Here is a 15,000-nt window from a genome sequence, read left to right as displayed (position 1 = left end):
ATGTAGAGCCACTGCCACATACACACTATAAGGAGCGTGTATGCAAAGGGCCCACAGGCTTACGGCCATTCCACTCTGAACACGCCTGATCTCGTCTGATCTCGGAAGCTAAGCAGGGTCGGGCCCTTTTTAGAGACAGCCTGGGTGCTGCTCCAGCACTGAAACACCCAACTTTAAAGTGCCACTGCCACTGTCACATACACACTATGTAGAGCCACTGACACTGCCACTGTCACATACACACTATGTAGTGCCACTGTCACATACACACTATGTCGAGCCACTGCCACTGCCACTGCCACATACACACTATGTAGTGCCACTGTCACATACACACTATGTCGAGCCACTGCCACTGCCACTGCCACTAACACACTATAAGGAGCGTGTATGCGAAGTGCCCAGAGGCTTACGACCATACCACTCTGAACACGCCCGATCTCGTCTGATCTCGGTAGTTAAGCAGGGTCGGGCCTGGTTAGTACTTGGGTGGGAGACCTCCTGGGAATACCAGGTGCTGTAAGCTTTTCCACTTCCCTTTTTAGAGACAGCCAGGAAGCTGCTCCAGCAGTGAAACACCCAACTTTAAAGTGCCACTGCCACTGTCACATACACACTATGTAGAGACAATGCCACTGCCACTGCCACTGTCACATACACACTATGTAGAGCCACTGCCACATACACACTATAAGGAGCGTGTATGCAAAGAGCCAACAGGCTTACGGCCATACCACTCTGAACACGCCCGATCTCGTCTGATCTCGGAAGCTAAGCAGGGTCGGGCCTGGTTAGTACTTGGATGGGAGACCGCCTGGGAAAACCAGGTGCTGTAAGCTTTTCCACTTCCCTTTTTAGAGACAGCCAGGGTGCTGCTCCAGCAGTGAAACACCCAACTTTAAAGTGCCACTGTCACATACACACTATGTAGAGACAATGCCACTGCCACATACACACTATAAGGAGCGTGTATGCAAAGGTCCCACAGGCTTACGGCCATACCACTCTGAACACCCCCGATCTCGTCTGATCTCGGAAGCTAAGCAGGATCAAGCCTGGTTAGTACTTTGATGGGATTCCGCCTGGGAATACCAGGTGCTGTAAGCTTTTCCACTTCCCTTTTCAGAGACAGCCAGGGTGCTGCTCCAGCAGTGAAACACCTAGCTGAACACATTGAACGCTCCACGCCTTGAGCAGAGTGCCACAGATACGGAGCACCAGGGCCACGAAGCTGCGTTGGACGCGACTGTCAAGCTGTAGTCCGCGGGGAGGTGCTTAAGCGTGGTCCCACGAGTTGGGCTGGTGGGCAATTTTGCTGGAGCTTTCTGCAGGCTGAACTGATTGGGATTGTCACATACACACTATGTAGAGACAATGCCACTGCCACAAACACACTATAAGGAGCGTGTCTGCAAAGGGCCCACAGGCTTACGGCCATACCACTCTGAACACGCCCGATCTCGTCTGATCTCGGTAGCTAAGCAGGGTCGGGCCTGGTTAGTACTTGGATGGGAGACCGCCTGGGAATACCAGGTGCTGCAAGCTTTTCCACTTAACTTTTTAGAGACAGCCATGGCACTGCTCCAGCAGTGAAACAACCAACTTTAAAGTGCCACTGCCACTGTCACATACACACTATGTAAATCCACTGCCACTGCCACTGCCACATACACACTATAAGGAGCGTGTATGCGAAGGGCCCAGAGGCTTACGGCCATATCACTCTGAACACGCCCGATCTCGTCTGATCTCGGAAGCCAAGCAGGGTCGGGCCTGGTTAGTACTTGGATGGGAGACCGCCTGGGAATACCAGGTGCTGTAAGCTTTTCCACTTCCCTTTTTAGAGACAGCCAGGGTGCTGCTCCAGCAGTGAAACACCCAACTTTAAAGTGCCACTGCCACTGTCACATACACACTATGTAGAGACAATGCCACTGCCACATACACACTATAAGGAGCGTGTATGCAAAGGACTCACAGGCTTACGGCCATACCACTCTGCACACGCCCGATCTCGTCTGATCTCGGAAGCTAAGCAAGGTCGGGCCTGGTTAGTATTTGGATGGGAGACCGCCTGGGAATACCAGGTGCTGTAAGCTTTTCCACTTCACTTATTAGAGACAGCCAGTGCGCTGCTCCAGCAGTGAAACACCCAACTTTAAAGTGCCACTGTCACATCCACACTATGTACAGACAATGCCACTGCCACATACACACTATAAGGAGCGTGTATGCAAAGGTCCCACAGGCTTACGGCCATACCACTCTGAACACCCCCGATCTCGTCTGATCTCGGAAGCTAAGCAGGATCAAGCCTGGTTAGTACTTTGATGGGATTCCGCCTGGGAATACCAGGTGCTGTAAGCTTTTCCACTTCCCTTTTTAGAGACAGCCAGGGTGCTGCTCCAGCAGTGAAACACCCAGCTTTAAAGAGCCACTGCCACTGTCACATACACACTATGTAGAGCCACTGCCACTGCCACTAACACACTATAAGGAGCGTGTATGCGAAGGGCCCAGAGGCTTACGGCCATACCACTCTGAACACGCCCGATCTCGTCTGATCTCGGTAGCTAAGCAGGGTCGGGCCTGGTTAGTACTTGGATGGGAGACCTCCTGGGAATACCAGGTGCTGTAAGCTTTTCCAATTCCCTTTTTAGAGAGAGCCAGGGCGCTGCTCCAGCAGTGAAACACCCAGCTGAACTCATTGAACGCTCCACGCCTTGAGCAGAGTGCCAGAGATACGGAGCACCAGGGCCACGAAGCTGAGTCAGACACGCCTGTCAAGCTGTAGTCCGCGGGGAGGTGCTTAAGCGTGGGCCCACGAGTTGGGGTGGTGGGCAAGGTTGCTGGAGCTTTCTGCAGGCTGAACTGCTTGGGGTTGAGGAGGCCACAGTGTGTTGATGAAGTACGGGTATCAGTGCTCATAGACTCTGCCAAGAGCTGCCGATGCGGTCACATACGCACTATGAAAAGCCGCTGACTCTGTGACGTACACACTATAAAGAGCCACTGCCACTGTCACATACACACTATGTAGAGCCACTGCCACTGCCACATACACACTATAAGGAGCGTGTATGGGAAGGGCCCAGAGGCTTACGGCCATACCACTCTGAACACGCCCGATCTCGTCTGATCTTGGAAGCTAAGCTGGGTCCGGCCTGGTTAGTACTTGAATGGGAGACCGCCTGGGAATACCAGGTGCTGTAAGCTTTTCCACTTCCCTTTTTAGAGACAGCCAGGGTGCTGCTCCAGCAGTGAAACACCCAACTTTAAAGTGCCACTGCCACTGTCATATACACACTATGTAGAGCCACTGCCACTGCCACATACAAACTATGTATACACAATGCCATTGCCACATACACACTATAAGGAGCGTGTATGCAAATGGCGTACAGGCTTACGGCCATACCACTCTGAACACGCCCAATCTCGTCTGATCTCGGAAGCTAAGCAGGGTCGGGCCTGGTTAGTACTTGGATGGGAGACCGCCTGGGAATACCAGGTGCTGTAAGCTTTTCCACTTCACTTTTTAGAGACAGCCAGGGTGCTGCTCCAGCAGTGAAACACCCAACTTTAAAGTGCCACTGCCACTGTCACATACACACTGTGTAGAGCCACTGCCACTGCCACTGCCACACTATAAAGAGCCACTGCCACTGTCACATACACACTATGTAGAGCCACTGCCACTGCCACTGCCACATACACACTATAAGGAGCGTGTATGCGAAGGGCCCAGAGGCTTACGGCCATACCACTCTGAACACGCCCGATCTCGTCTGATCTCGGAAGCTAAGCAGGTTCGGGTCTGGTTAGTACTTCGATGGGAGACCTCCTGGGAATACCAGTTGCTGTAAGCTTTTCCACTTCCCTTTTTAGAGACAGCCAGGGTGCTGCTCCAGCAGTGAAACACCTAGCTGAACTCATTGAACGCTCCACGCCTTGAGCAGAGTGCCAGAGATACGGAGCACCAGGGCCACGAAGCTGCGTCGGACGCGCCTGTCAAGCTGTAGTCCGCGGGGAGGTGCTGAAGCGTGGGCCCACGAGTTGGGCTGGTGGGCAAGATTGCTGGAGCTTTCTGCAGGCTGAACTGCGTGGGGTTGAGGAGGCCACAGTGTGTTGATGAAGTACGGGTATCAGTGCTCATAGACGCTGCCAAGAGCTGCTGATGCGGTCACATGCGCACTATGAAAAGCCACTGACTCTGTGACGTAAACACTATAAAGAGCCACTGCCACTGTCACATACACACTATGTAGAGCCACTGTCACATACACACTATGTAGAGCCACTGCCCCTGCCACTGCCACATACACACTATGTAGAGCCAGTGCCACATACACACTATGAAGAGCCACTGTCAAATACACACTATGTAGAGACACTGCCACTGCCACATACACAGTATAAGAAGCGTGTATGCAAAGGGCCCACAGGCTTTCGGCCATTCCACTCTGAACACGCCCGATCTCGTCTGATCTCGGAAGCTAAGCAGGGTCGGGCCTGGTTAGTACTTGAATGGGAGACCGCCTGGGAATACCAGGTGCTGTAAGCTTTTCCACTTCACTTTTTAGAACCAGCCAGGGTGCTGCTCCAGCAGTGAAACACCCAACTTTAAAGTGCCACTGCCACTCTCACATACACATTATGTAGAGCCACTGCCACTGCCACTGCCACATACACACTATATAGAGACAATGCCACTGCCACATACACACTATAAGGAGCGTGTATGCAAAGTGCCCACAAGCTTACAGGCTTACGGCCATACCACTCTGAACACGCCCGATCTCATCTGATCTCAGAAGCTAAGCAAGGTCAGGCCTGGTTAGTACTTGGATGGGAGACCGCCTGGGAATACCAGGTGCTGTAAGCTTTTCCACTTCACTTTTTAGAGACAGCCAGGGCGCTGCTGCAGCAGTGAAACACCCAAATTTAAAGTGCCACTGCTACTGTCACATACACACTATGGAGAGCCACTGTCACATACACACTATGTAGAGCCACTGCCACTGCAACTGTCACATACACACTAAGTAGAGCCACTGCCACATACACACTATAAGGAGCGTGTATGCGAAGTGGCCAGAGGCTTACGGCCATACCACTCTGAACAGGCCCGATCTCGTCTGATCTCGGAAGCTAAGCAGGGTCGGGCCTGGTTAGTACTTGGATGGGAGACTGGATGGGAGACCGCCTGGGAAAACCAGGTGCTGTAAGCTTTTCCACTTCACTTTTTAGAGACAGCCAGGGCGCTGCTCCAGCAGTGAAACACCCAACTTCAAAGTGCCACTGCCACTGTCACATACACACTATGTAGAGCCACTGTCACATACACACTATGTAGAGCCACTGCCACAGCAACATACACACTATAAGGAGCGTGTATGCGAAGACCCCAAAACTTACGGCCATACCACTCTGAACACGCCCGATCTCGTCTGATCTCAGAGGCTAAGCAGGGTCGGGCCTGGTTAGTACTTGGATGGTAGACCGCCTGGGAATACCAGGTGTTTTAAGCTTTTCCACTTCCCTTTTTAGAGTCTGCCAGGGTGTTGCTCCAGCAGTGAAACACCCAGCTTTAAAGAGCCACTGCCACTGTCACATACACACTGTGTAGAGACAATGCCACAGCCACATACACACTATAAGGAGCGTGTATGCAAAGGTCCGACAGGCTTACGGCCATACCACTCTGAAAATGCCCGATCTCGTCTGATCTCGGAAGCTAAGCAGGGTCGGGCCTGGTTAGTACTTGGATGGGAGACCGCCTGGGAATACCAGGTGCTGTAAGCTTTTCCACTTCACTTTTTAGAGACACCCAGGGCGCTGCTCCAGCAGTGAAACACCCAACTTTAAAGTGCCACTGCCACTGTCACATACACACTATGTAGAGCCACTGCCACATACACACTACAAGGAGCGTGTATGCAAAGGGCCCACAGGCTTACGGCCATTCCACTCTGAACACGCCTGATCTCGTCTGATCTCGGAAGCTAAGCAGGGTCGGGCCCTTTTTAGAGACAGCCTGGGTGCTGCTCCAGCAGTGAAACACCCAACTTTAAAGTGCCACTGCCACTGTCACATACACACTATGTAGAGCCACTGCCACTGCCACTGTCACATACACACTATGTAGAGGCACTGTCACATACACACTATGTAGAGCCACTGCCACTGCCACTGCCACTAACACACTATAAGGACCGTGTATGCGAAGGGCCCAGAGGCTTACGGCCATACCACTCTGAACACGCCCGATCTCGTCTGATCTCGGTAGCTAAGCAGGGTCGGGCCTGGTTAGTACTTGGATGGGACACCTCCTGGGAATACCAGGTGCTGTAAGCTTTTCCACTTCCCTTTTTAGAGACAGCCAGGGTGCTGCACCAGCAGTGAAACACCCAACTTTAAAGTGCCACTGCCACTGTCACATACACACTATGTAGAGCCACTGCCACTGCCACTGCCACATACACACTATAAGGAGCGTGTATGCGAAGGGCCCAGAGGCTTACGGCCATACCACTCTGAACACGCCCGATCTCGTCTGATCTCGGAAGCTAAGCAGGTTCGAGTCTGGTTAGTACTTCGATGGGAGACCGCCTGGGAATACCAGGTGCTGTAAGCTTTTCCACTTCACTTTTTAGAGACTGCCAGGGCGCTGCTCCAGCAGTGAAACACAGAGCTTTAAAGTGCCTCTGCCACTGTCACATACACACTATGTAGAGCCACTGCCACTGCCACTGCCACATACACACTATGTAGAGCCACTGCCACTGCCACATACACACTATGTAGAGCCACTGCCACTGCCACTGCCACATACACACTATGTAGAGCCACTGCCACTGCCACATACACACTATAAGGAGCGTGTATGCAAAGTGCCCACAGGCTTACGGCCATACCACTCTGAACACGCACGATCTCGTCTGATCTCGGAGGCTAAGCAGGTTCGGGCCTGGTTAGTACTTGGATGGTAGACCGCCTGGGAATACCCGGTGCTGTAAGCTTTTCCACTTCCCTTTTTAGCGACTGCCAGGGTGCTGCTCCAGCAGTGAAACACACAGTTTTAAACTGCCACTGCCACTGCCACTGTCACAAATACAATATGTAGAGCCACTGCCACATACACACTATAAGGAGCATGTATGCAAAGTCCTCACAGGCTTACGGCCATACCACTCTGAACACGCACGATCTCGTCTGATCTCGGAGGCTAAGCAGGTTCGGGCCTGGTTAGTACTTGGATGGTAGACCGCCTGGGAATACCAGGTGCTGTAAGCTTTTCCACTTCCCTTTTTAGAGACTGCCAGGGTGCTGCTCCAGCAGTGAAACACACAGTTTTAAACTGCCACTGCCACTGTCACAAACACAATATGTATAGCCACTGCCACATACACACTATAAGGAGTGTGGATGCGAGGGGCCCAGAGGCTTACGGCCATACCACTCTGAACACGACATATCTCGTCTGATCTCGGTAGCTAAGCAGGGTAGGGCCTGGTTAGTACATGGATGGGAGACCTCCTGGGAATACCATGTGCTGTAAGCTTTTCCACTTCAGTTTTTAGAGACAGCCAGGGCGCTGCTCCAGCAGTGAAACACCCAACATTAAAGTGCCACTGCCACTTTCAGATACACACTATGTAGAGCTACTGCCACTGCCACTGCCACATACACACTATGTAGAGCCACTGCCACTGCCACATACACACTATGTAGAGACAATGCCACTGACACATACACACTATAAGGAGCGTTTATGCAAAGCACCCACAGGCTTACGGCCATACCACTCTGAACACGACCGATCTCGTCTGATCTCGGAAACTAAGCAGGGTCGGTCCTGGTTAGTACTTGGATGGGAGACTGCCTGGGAATACCAGGTGATGTAAGCTTGTCCACTTCACTTTTTAGAGACAGCCAGGGCGCTGCTCCAGCAGTGAAACACCCAGCTTTAAAGAGCCACTGCCACTGTCACATACACACTGTGTAGAGACAATGCCACTGCCACATACACACTATAAAGAGCGTGTATGCGAAGGACCCACAGACTTACGGCCATACCACTCTGAACACGCCCGATCTCGTCTGATCTCGGAAGATAAGCTGGCTCGGGCCTGGTTAGTACTTGGATGGGAGACCGCCTGGGAATACCAGGTGCTGTAAGCTTTTCCTCTTCCCTTTTTAGAGACAGCCAGGGTGCTGCTCCAGCAGTGAAACACCCAACTTTAAAGTGCCACTGTCACATACACACTATGTAGAGACAATGCCACTGCCACATACACAATATAAGGAGCGAGTATGCAAAGGTCCCACAGGCTGACGGCCATACCACTCTGAACACCCCCGATCTCGTCTGATCTCGGAAGCTAAGCAGGATCAAGCCTGGTTAGTACTTTGATGGGATTCCGCCTGGGAATACCAGGTGCTGTAAGCTTTTCCACTTCCCTTTTTAGAGACTGCCAGGGTGCTGCTCCAGCAGTGAAACACACAGTTTTAAACTGCCACTGCCACTGTCACAAACACAATATGTATAGCCACTGCCACATACACACTATAAGGAGTGTGGATGCGAGGGGCCCAGAGGCTTACGGCCATACCACTCTGAACACGACATATCTCGTCTGATCTCGGTAGCTAAGCAGGGTAGGGCCTGGTTAGTACATGGATGGGAGACCTCCTGGGAATACCATGTGCTGTAAGCTTTTCCACTTCAGTTTTTAGAGACAGCCAGGGCGCTGCTCCAGCAGTGAAACACCCAACATTAAAGTGCCACTGCCACTTTCAGATAAACACTATGTAGAGCTACTGCCACTGCCACTGCCACATACACACTATGTAGAGCCACTGCCACTGCCACATACACACTATGTAGAGACAATGCCACTGACACATACACACTATAAGGAGCGTTTATGCAAAGCACCCACAGGCTTACGGCCATACCACTCTGAACACGACCGATCTCGTCTGATCTCGGAAACTAAGCAGGGTCGGTCCTGGTTAGTACTTGGATGGGAGACTGCCTGGGAATACCAGGTGATGTAAGCTTGTCCACTTCACTTTTTAGAGACAGCCAGGGCGCTGCTCCAGCAGTGAAACACCCAGCTTTAAAGAGCCACTGCCACTGTCACATACACACTGTGTAGAGACAATGCCACTGCCACATACACACTATAAAGAGCGTGTATGCGAAGGACCCACAGACTTACGGCCATACCACTCTGAACACGCCCGATCTCGTCTGATCTCGGAAGATATGCTGGCTCGGGCCTGGTTAGTACTTGGATGGGAGACCGCCTGGGAATACCAGGTGCTGTAAGCTTTTCCTCTTCCCTTTTTAGAGACAGCCAGGGTGCTGCTCCAGCAGTGAAACACCCAACTTTAAAGTGCCACTGTCACATACACACTATGTAGAGACAATGCCACTGCCACATACACAATATAAGGAGCGAGTATGCAAAGGTCCCACAGGCTGACGGCCATACCACTCTGAACACCCCCGATCTCGTCTGATCTCGGAAGCTAAGCAGGATCAAGCCTGGTTAGTACTTTGATGGGATTCCGCCTGGGAATACCAGGTGCTGTAAGCTTTTCCACTTCCCTTTTTAGAGACAGCCAGGGTGCTGCTCCAGCAGTGAAACACCTAGCTGAACTCATTGAACGCTCCACGCCTTGAGCAGAGTGCCAGAGATACGGAGCACCAGGGCCACGAAGCTGCGTCGGACGTGCCTGTCAAGCTGTAGTCCGCGGGGAGGTGCTTAAGCGTGGGCCCACGAGTTGGGCTGGTGGGCAAGGTTGCTGGAGCTTTCTGCAGGCTGAACTGATTGGGATTGTCACATACTCACTATGTAGAGACAATGCCACTGCCACATACACACTATAAGGAGCGTGTATGCAAAGGGCCCACAGGCTTACGGCCATACCACTCTGAACATGCCCGATCTCGTCTGATCTCGAAAGCTAAGCAGGGTCGGGCCTGGTTAGTACTTGGATGGGAGACCGCCTGGGAATACCAGGTGCTGTAAGCTTTTCCACTTCACTTTTTAGAACCAGCCAGGGCGCTGCTCCAGCAGTGAAACACCCAACTTTAAAGTGCCACTGCCACTGTCACATACACACTATGTAGAGCCACTGTCACATACACTCTATGTAAAGCCACTGCCAATGCCACTGCCACATACACACTATATAGAGACAATGCCACTGCCACATACACACTATAAGGAGCGTTTATGCAAAGTGCCCACAAGCTAACATGCTTACGGCCATACCACTCTGAACACGCCCGATCTCGTCTGATCTCGGAAGCTAAGCAGGGTCGGGCCCTTTTTAGAGACAGCCAGGGTGCTGCTCCAGCAGTGAAACACCCAACTTTAAAGTGCCACTGCCACTGTCACATACACACTATGTAGATCCACTGCCACTGCCACTGCCACATACACACTATGTAGAGCAACTGCCACTGCCACTGCCACATACACACTATGTAGAGACAAAGCCACTGCCACATACACACTATAAGGAGCGTGGATGCAAAGGGCCCACAGGCTTACGGCCATACCACTCTGAACACGCCCGATCTCGTCCGATCTCGGAAGCTAAGCAGGGTCGGGTCCTTTTTAGAGACAGCCAGGGTGCTGCTCCAGCAGTGAAACACACAACTTTAAAGTGCCACTGCCACTGTCACATACACACTATGTAGAGCCACTGCCACTGCCACTGTCACATACACACTATATAGAGCCACTGCCACATACACACTATAAGGAGCGTGTATGCGAAGGGGTCAGAGGCTTAAGGACATACCACTCTGAACACGCCCGATCTCGTCTGTTCTCGGAAGCTAAGCAGGGTCGGGCCTGGTTAGTACTTGGATGGGAGACCGCCTGGGAATACCAGGTGCTTTAAGCTTTTCCACTTCACTTTTTAGAGACAGCCAGGGTGCTGCTCCAGCAGTGAAACACCCAACTTTAAAGTGCCACTGCCACTGTCACATACACACTGTGTAGAGACAATGCCACTGCCACATACACACTATAAGGAGCGTGTATGCAAAGGACCCACAGGCTTACGGCCATATCACTCTGAACACCCCCGATCTCGTCTGATCTCGGAAGCTAAGCAGGATCTAGCCTGGTTAGTACTTTGATGGGATTCCGCCTGGGATACCAGGTGCTGTAAGCTTTTCCACTTCCCCTTTTAGAGACAGCCAGGGTGCTGCTCCAGCAGTGAAACACCTAGCTGAACACATTGAACGCTCCACGCCTTGAGCAGAGTGCCACAGATACGGAGCACCAGGGCCACGAAGCTGCGTTGGACGCGCCTGTCAAGCTGTAGTCCGCGGGGAGGTGCTTAAGCGTGGTCCCACGAGTTGGGCTGGTGGGCAAGGTTGCTGGAGCTTTCTGCAGGCTGAACTGATTGGGATTGTCACATACACACTATGTAGAGACAATGCCACTGCGACTGTCACAAACACACGAAGTAGAGCCACTGCCACATACACACTATAAGGAGCGTGTATGCAAAGGGCCCACAGGCTTACGGCCATATCACTCTGAAAAAGCCCGATGTCGTCTGATCTCGGAAACTAAGCAGGTTCGGGCCTGGTCAGTACTTGGATGGGAGACCCCCTGGGAATACCAGGTGCTGTAAGCTTTTCCACTTCACTTTTTAGAGACAGCCAGGGTGCTGCTCCAGCAGTGAAACACCCAGCTTTAAAGAGCCACTGCCACTGTCACATACACACTATGTAGAGCCACTGCCACTGCCACTGTCACATACACACTATGTAGAGCCACTGTCACATACACACTATGTAGAGCCACTGCCACTGCCACTGCCACATACACACTATAAGGAGCGTGTATGCGAAGGGGCCAGAGGCTTACGGCCATAGCACTCTGAACACGCCCGATCACGTCTCATCTCGGAAGCTAAGCAGGGTCAGGCCTGGTGAGTACTTCGATGGGAGACCGCCTGGGAATACAAGGTGCTGTAAGCTTTTCCACTTCACTTTTTAGAGACAGCCAGGGCGCTGCTCCAGCAGTGAAACACCCAACTTTAAAGTGCCAATGCCACTGCCACATACACACTATATAGAGACAATGCCACTGCCACATACACACTATAAGGAGCGTTTATGCAAAGTGCCCACAAGCTTACATGCTTACGGCCATACCACTCTGAACACGCCCGATCTCGTCTGATCTCGGAAGCTAAGCAGGGTCGGGCCCTTTTTAGAGACAGCCAGGGTGCTGCTCCAGCAGTGAAACACCCAACTTTAAAGTGCCACTGCCACTGTCACATACACACTATGTAGAGCCACTGTCACATACACACTATGTAGAGCCACTACCACTGCCACATACACACTATAAGGAGCGTGTATGCGAAGGCCCCAAAACTTATGGCCATACAACTCTGAGGACGCCTGATCTCGTCTGATCTCGGAAGGTAAGCAGGGTCGGGCCTGGTTTGTACTTGGATGGGAGAATGCCTGGGAATACCAGGTGCTGTAAGCTTTTCCACTTCCCTTTTTGGAGACAGCCAGGGTGCTGCTCCAGCAGTGAAACACCCAACTTTAAAGTGCCACAGCCACTGTCACATACACACTATGTAGAGACAATGCCACTGCCACATACACACTATAAGGAGCGTGTATGCAAAGGACCCACAGTCTTACGGCCATACCACTCTGAACACGCCCGATCTCGTCTGATTTCGGAAGCTAAACAGGGTCGAGCCTGGTTAGTACTTGAATGGGAGACCGCCTGGGAATACCAGGTGCTGTAAGCTTTTCCACTGCACTTTTTAGAGACAGCCATGGCGCTGCTCCAGCAGTGAAACACCCAACTTTAGAGTGCCACTGCCACTGTCACATACACACTATGTAGAGCCACTGCCACTGCCACTACCACATACACACTATGTAGAGCCACTGCCACTGCCACATACACACTATAAGGAGCGTGTATGCAAAGGGCCCACAGGCTTATGGCCATACCACTCTGAACACGCCCGATCTCGTCTGATCTCGGAAGCTAAGCAGGGTCGGGCCTGGTTAGTACTTGGATGGGAGACCGCCTGGGAATACCAGGTACTGTAAGCTTTTCCACTTCACTTTTTAGAACCAGCCAGGGCGCTGCTCCAGCAGTGAAACACCCAACTTTAAAGTGCCACTGCCACTGTCACATACACACTATGTAGAGCCACTGCCACTGCCACTGCCACATACACAGTATATAGAGACAATGCCACTGCCACATACACATTATAAGGAGCGTGTATGCAAAGTGCCCACAAGCTAACAGGCTTACGGCCATACCAGTCTGAACACGCCCGATCTCATCAGATCTCGGAAGCTAAGCAGGGTCGGGCCCTTTTTATAGACAGCCAGGGTGCTGCTCCAGCAGTGAAACACCCAACTTTAAAGTGCCACTGCCACTGTCACATACACACTATGTAGAGCCACTGCCACTGTCACATACACACTATGTAGAGCCATTGCCACTGCCACATACACACTATAAGGAGCGTGTATGCAAAGGGCCCACAGACTTACGGCGTACCACTTTGAACACGCCCGATCTCGTCTGATCTCGGAGGATAAGCAGGGTCGGGCCTGGTTAGTACTTGGATGGTAGACCGCCTGGGAATACCAAGCGCTGTAAGCTTTTCCACTTCCCTTTTTAGAGACTGCCAGGGTGCTGCTCCAGCAGTGAAACACACAGCTTTAAACAGCCACTGTCACTGTCACATACACACTATGTAGAGCCACTGCCACATACACACTATAAGGAGCGTGTATGCGAAGACCCCAAAACTTACGGTCATACCACTCTGAGGACACCCGATCTCGTCTGATCTCGGAAGGTAAGCAGGGTCGAGCCTGGTTAGTACTTGGATGGGAGAATGCCTGGGAATACCAGGTGCTGTAATCTTTTCCACTTCCCTTTTTAGAGACAGCCAGGGTGCTGCTCCAGCAGTGAAACACCCAACTTTAAAGTGCCACTGTCACATACACACTATGTAGAGCCACTGCCACTGCCACTGCCACATACACAATATAAGGAGCGTGTATGCGAAGGGCCCAGAGGCTTACGGCTATACCACTCTGAACACGCCCGATCTCACCTGATCTCGAAAGCTAAGCAGGGTCGGGCCTGGTTAGTACTTAGATGGGAGACCGCCTGGGAATACCAGCTGCTGTAAGCTTTTCCACTTCACTTTTTAGAACCAGCCAGGGCGCTGCTCCAGCAGTGAAACACCCAACTTTAAAGTGCCACTGCCACTGTCACATACACACTATGTAGAGCCACTGCCACTGTCACATACACACTATGTAGAGCCACTGTCACATACACACTATGTACAGCCACTGCCACTGCCACATACACACTATAAGGAGCGTGTATGCGAAGGTCCCACAGACTTACGGCCATACCACTCTGACAGGCCCCATCTCGTCTGATCTCGGAGGCTAAGCAGGGTCGGGCCTGGTTAGTACTTGGATGGTAGAACGCCTGGGAATACCAGGTGCTGTAAGCTTTTCCACTTCCCTTCTTAGAGACAGCCAGGGTGCTGCTCCAGCAGTGAAACACCTAGCTTTAAAGAGCCACTGCCACTGTCACATACACACTATGAAGAGAAACTGCCACTGCCACTGCCACATACACACTATAAGGAGCGTGTATGTGAAGGGCCCACAGGCTTACGGCCATACCACTCTGAACACGCCCGATCTCGTCTGATCTCGGAGGCTAAGCAGGGTCGGGCCTGGTTAGTACTTGGATGGTAGAACGCCTGGGAATACCAGGTGCTGTAAGCTTTTCCACTTCCCTTCTTAGAGACAGCCAGGGTGCTGCTCCAGCAGTGAAACACCTAGCTTTAAAGTGCCACTGCCACTGTCACATACACACTATGTAGAGCCACTGACACTGCCACTGTCACATACACACTATGTAGTGCCACTGTCACATACAC

The 15,000-nt window shown here is 52.0% G+C and overlaps 24 non-coding genes and 17 pseudogenes across 24 annotated transcripts; all 41 read left to right on the top strand.

Moving 5' to 3' along the window:
• The first annotated feature begins 407 nt into the window (after positions 1 to 407).
• On the top strand, positions 408 to 526 carry LOC139281872 (5S ribosomal RNA). The gene has a single exon (XR_011596998.1). It is a non-coding gene; the product is annotated as a 5S ribosomal RNA (ribosomal RNA).
• A 194-nt stretch (positions 527 to 720) lies between these two features.
• On the top strand, positions 721 to 839 carry LOC139304388 (5S ribosomal RNA). Its single transcript, XR_011599102.1, has one exon. It is a non-coding gene; the product is annotated as a 5S ribosomal RNA (ribosomal RNA).
• Positions 840 to 988: 149 nt separating this feature from the next.
• LOC139307525 (5S ribosomal RNA) lies at positions 989 to 1,107 on the top strand (annotated as a pseudogene).
• A 319-nt stretch (positions 1,108 to 1,426) lies between these two features.
• LOC139282044 (5S ribosomal RNA) lies at positions 1,427 to 1,545 on the top strand. Its single transcript, XR_011597162.1, has one exon. It is a non-coding gene; the product is annotated as a 5S ribosomal RNA (ribosomal RNA).
• Positions 1,546 to 1,706: 161 nt separating this feature from the next.
• Positions 1,707 to 1,825, top strand: LOC139281995 (5S ribosomal RNA). The gene has a single exon (XR_011597114.1). It is a non-coding gene; the product is annotated as a 5S ribosomal RNA (ribosomal RNA).
• Positions 1,826 to 1,980: 155 nt separating this feature from the next.
• On the top strand, positions 1,981 to 2,099 carry LOC139282190 (5S ribosomal RNA). Its single transcript, XR_011597304.1, has one exon. It is a non-coding gene; the product is annotated as a 5S ribosomal RNA (ribosomal RNA).
• Positions 2,100 to 2,248: 149 nt separating this feature from the next.
• LOC139307524 (5S ribosomal RNA) lies at positions 2,249 to 2,367 on the top strand (annotated as a pseudogene).
• A 155-nt stretch (positions 2,368 to 2,522) lies between these two features.
• On the top strand, positions 2,523 to 2,641 carry LOC139306160 (5S ribosomal RNA). Its single transcript, XR_011599408.1, has one exon. It is a non-coding gene; the product is annotated as a 5S ribosomal RNA (ribosomal RNA).
• Positions 2,642 to 3,097: 456 nt separating this feature from the next.
• On the top strand, positions 3,098 to 3,216 carry LOC139306016 (5S ribosomal RNA). The gene has a single exon (XR_011599381.1). It is a non-coding gene; the product is annotated as a 5S ribosomal RNA (ribosomal RNA).
• A 188-nt stretch (positions 3,217 to 3,404) lies between these two features.
• LOC139281999 (5S ribosomal RNA) lies at positions 3,405 to 3,523 on the top strand. The gene has a single exon (XR_011597118.1). It is a non-coding gene; the product is annotated as a 5S ribosomal RNA (ribosomal RNA).
• Positions 3,524 to 3,750: 227 nt separating this feature from the next.
• LOC139304153 (5S ribosomal RNA) lies at positions 3,751 to 3,869 on the top strand. Its single transcript, XR_011599060.1, has one exon. It is a non-coding gene; the product is annotated as a 5S ribosomal RNA (ribosomal RNA).
• Positions 3,870 to 4,445: 576 nt separating this feature from the next.
• Positions 4,446 to 4,564, top strand: LOC139282128 (5S ribosomal RNA). Its single transcript, XR_011597244.1, has one exon. It is a non-coding gene; the product is annotated as a 5S ribosomal RNA (ribosomal RNA).
• A 202-nt stretch (positions 4,565 to 4,766) lies between these two features.
• LOC139304668 (5S ribosomal RNA) lies at positions 4,767 to 4,885 on the top strand. Its single transcript, XR_011599145.1, has one exon. It is a non-coding gene; the product is annotated as a 5S ribosomal RNA (ribosomal RNA).
• A 215-nt stretch (positions 4,886 to 5,100) lies between these two features.
• Positions 5,101 to 5,231, top strand: LOC139307234 (5S ribosomal RNA; annotated as a pseudogene).
• A 181-nt stretch (positions 5,232 to 5,412) lies between these two features.
• On the top strand, positions 5,413 to 5,531 carry LOC139307623 (5S ribosomal RNA; annotated as a pseudogene).
• Positions 5,532 to 5,686: 155 nt separating this feature from the next.
• On the top strand, positions 5,687 to 5,805 carry LOC139305271 (5S ribosomal RNA). Its single transcript, XR_011599249.1, has one exon. It is a non-coding gene; the product is annotated as a 5S ribosomal RNA (ribosomal RNA).
• Positions 5,806 to 6,238: 433 nt separating this feature from the next.
• Positions 6,239 to 6,357, top strand: LOC139281831 (5S ribosomal RNA). Its single transcript, XR_011596959.1, has one exon. It is a non-coding gene; the product is annotated as a 5S ribosomal RNA (ribosomal RNA).
• A 161-nt stretch (positions 6,358 to 6,518) lies between these two features.
• On the top strand, positions 6,519 to 6,637 carry LOC139305627 (5S ribosomal RNA). The gene has a single exon (XR_011599309.1). It is a non-coding gene; the product is annotated as a 5S ribosomal RNA (ribosomal RNA).
• A 266-nt stretch (positions 6,638 to 6,903) lies between these two features.
• Positions 6,904 to 7,022, top strand: LOC139307057 (5S ribosomal RNA). The gene has a single exon (XR_011599576.1). It is a non-coding gene; the product is annotated as a 5S ribosomal RNA (ribosomal RNA).
• Positions 7,023 to 7,177: 155 nt separating this feature from the next.
• On the top strand, positions 7,178 to 7,296 carry LOC139306662 (5S ribosomal RNA). The gene has a single exon (XR_011599507.1). It is a non-coding gene; the product is annotated as a 5S ribosomal RNA (ribosomal RNA).
• A 149-nt stretch (positions 7,297 to 7,445) lies between these two features.
• LOC139307752 (5S ribosomal RNA) lies at positions 7,446 to 7,564 on the top strand (annotated as a pseudogene).
• A 227-nt stretch (positions 7,565 to 7,791) lies between these two features.
• On the top strand, positions 7,792 to 7,910 carry LOC139307556 (5S ribosomal RNA; annotated as a pseudogene).
• Positions 7,911 to 8,065: 155 nt separating this feature from the next.
• On the top strand, positions 8,066 to 8,184 carry LOC139304792 (5S ribosomal RNA). The gene has a single exon (XR_011599167.1). It is a non-coding gene; the product is annotated as a 5S ribosomal RNA (ribosomal RNA).
• Positions 8,185 to 8,333: 149 nt separating this feature from the next.
• On the top strand, positions 8,334 to 8,452 carry LOC139307691 (5S ribosomal RNA; annotated as a pseudogene).
• A 149-nt stretch (positions 8,453 to 8,601) lies between these two features.
• On the top strand, positions 8,602 to 8,720 carry LOC139307751 (5S ribosomal RNA; annotated as a pseudogene).
• A 227-nt stretch (positions 8,721 to 8,947) lies between these two features.
• LOC139307555 (5S ribosomal RNA) lies at positions 8,948 to 9,066 on the top strand (annotated as a pseudogene).
• Positions 9,067 to 9,221: 155 nt separating this feature from the next.
• On the top strand, positions 9,222 to 9,340 carry LOC139306904 (5S ribosomal RNA). The gene has a single exon (XR_011599548.1). It is a non-coding gene; the product is annotated as a 5S ribosomal RNA (ribosomal RNA).
• Positions 9,341 to 9,489: 149 nt separating this feature from the next.
• LOC139307690 (5S ribosomal RNA) lies at positions 9,490 to 9,608 on the top strand (annotated as a pseudogene).
• Positions 9,609 to 9,927: 319 nt separating this feature from the next.
• On the top strand, positions 9,928 to 10,046 carry LOC139281989 (5S ribosomal RNA). The gene has a single exon (XR_011597109.1). It is a non-coding gene; the product is annotated as a 5S ribosomal RNA (ribosomal RNA).
• Positions 10,047 to 10,810: 764 nt separating this feature from the next.
• LOC139304502 (5S ribosomal RNA) lies at positions 10,811 to 10,929 on the top strand. Its single transcript, XR_011599120.1, has one exon. It is a non-coding gene; the product is annotated as a 5S ribosomal RNA (ribosomal RNA).
• Positions 10,930 to 11,084: 155 nt separating this feature from the next.
• Positions 11,085 to 11,202, top strand: LOC139307708 (5S ribosomal RNA; annotated as a pseudogene).
• Positions 11,203 to 11,554: 352 nt separating this feature from the next.
• LOC139307594 (5S ribosomal RNA) lies at positions 11,555 to 11,673 on the top strand (annotated as a pseudogene).
• A 227-nt stretch (positions 11,674 to 11,900) lies between these two features.
• On the top strand, positions 11,901 to 12,019 carry LOC139307835 (5S ribosomal RNA; annotated as a pseudogene).
• A 401-nt stretch (positions 12,020 to 12,420) lies between these two features.
• Positions 12,421 to 12,539, top strand: LOC139281686 (5S ribosomal RNA; annotated as a pseudogene).
• A 155-nt stretch (positions 12,540 to 12,694) lies between these two features.
• On the top strand, positions 12,695 to 12,813 carry LOC139305822 (5S ribosomal RNA). Its single transcript, XR_011599345.1, has one exon. It is a non-coding gene; the product is annotated as a 5S ribosomal RNA (ribosomal RNA).
• Positions 12,814 to 13,007: 194 nt separating this feature from the next.
• On the top strand, positions 13,008 to 13,126 carry LOC139281917 (5S ribosomal RNA). Its single transcript, XR_011597041.1, has one exon. It is a non-coding gene; the product is annotated as a 5S ribosomal RNA (ribosomal RNA).
• A 447-nt stretch (positions 13,127 to 13,573) lies between these two features.
• Positions 13,574 to 13,691, top strand: LOC139307842 (5S ribosomal RNA; annotated as a pseudogene).
• A 148-nt stretch (positions 13,692 to 13,839) lies between these two features.
• LOC139307715 (5S ribosomal RNA) lies at positions 13,840 to 13,958 on the top strand (annotated as a pseudogene).
• Positions 13,959 to 14,113: 155 nt separating this feature from the next.
• Positions 14,114 to 14,232, top strand: LOC139306468 (5S ribosomal RNA). The gene has a single exon (XR_011599470.1). It is a non-coding gene; the product is annotated as a 5S ribosomal RNA (ribosomal RNA).
• A 215-nt stretch (positions 14,233 to 14,447) lies between these two features.
• LOC139281728 (5S ribosomal RNA) lies at positions 14,448 to 14,565 on the top strand (annotated as a pseudogene).
• A 161-nt stretch (positions 14,566 to 14,726) lies between these two features.
• Positions 14,727 to 14,845, top strand: LOC139305145 (5S ribosomal RNA). Its single transcript, XR_011599231.1, has one exon. It is a non-coding gene; the product is annotated as a 5S ribosomal RNA (ribosomal RNA).
• Positions 14,846 to 15,000: the final 155 nt, after the last annotated feature.

Source organism: Enoplosus armatus, chromosome 2, assembly GCF_043641665.1.
Source record: "Enoplosus armatus isolate fEnoArm2 chromosome 2, fEnoArm2.hap1, whole genome shotgun sequence".
NCBI classification, from domain to species: domain Eukaryota; kingdom Metazoa; phylum Chordata; class Actinopteri; order Centrarchiformes; family Enoplosidae; genus Enoplosus; species Enoplosus armatus.
The sequence above is the reverse complement of the archived record's forward strand: the minus strand, read 5'-3'. Positions and strand labels throughout refer to the sequence as shown.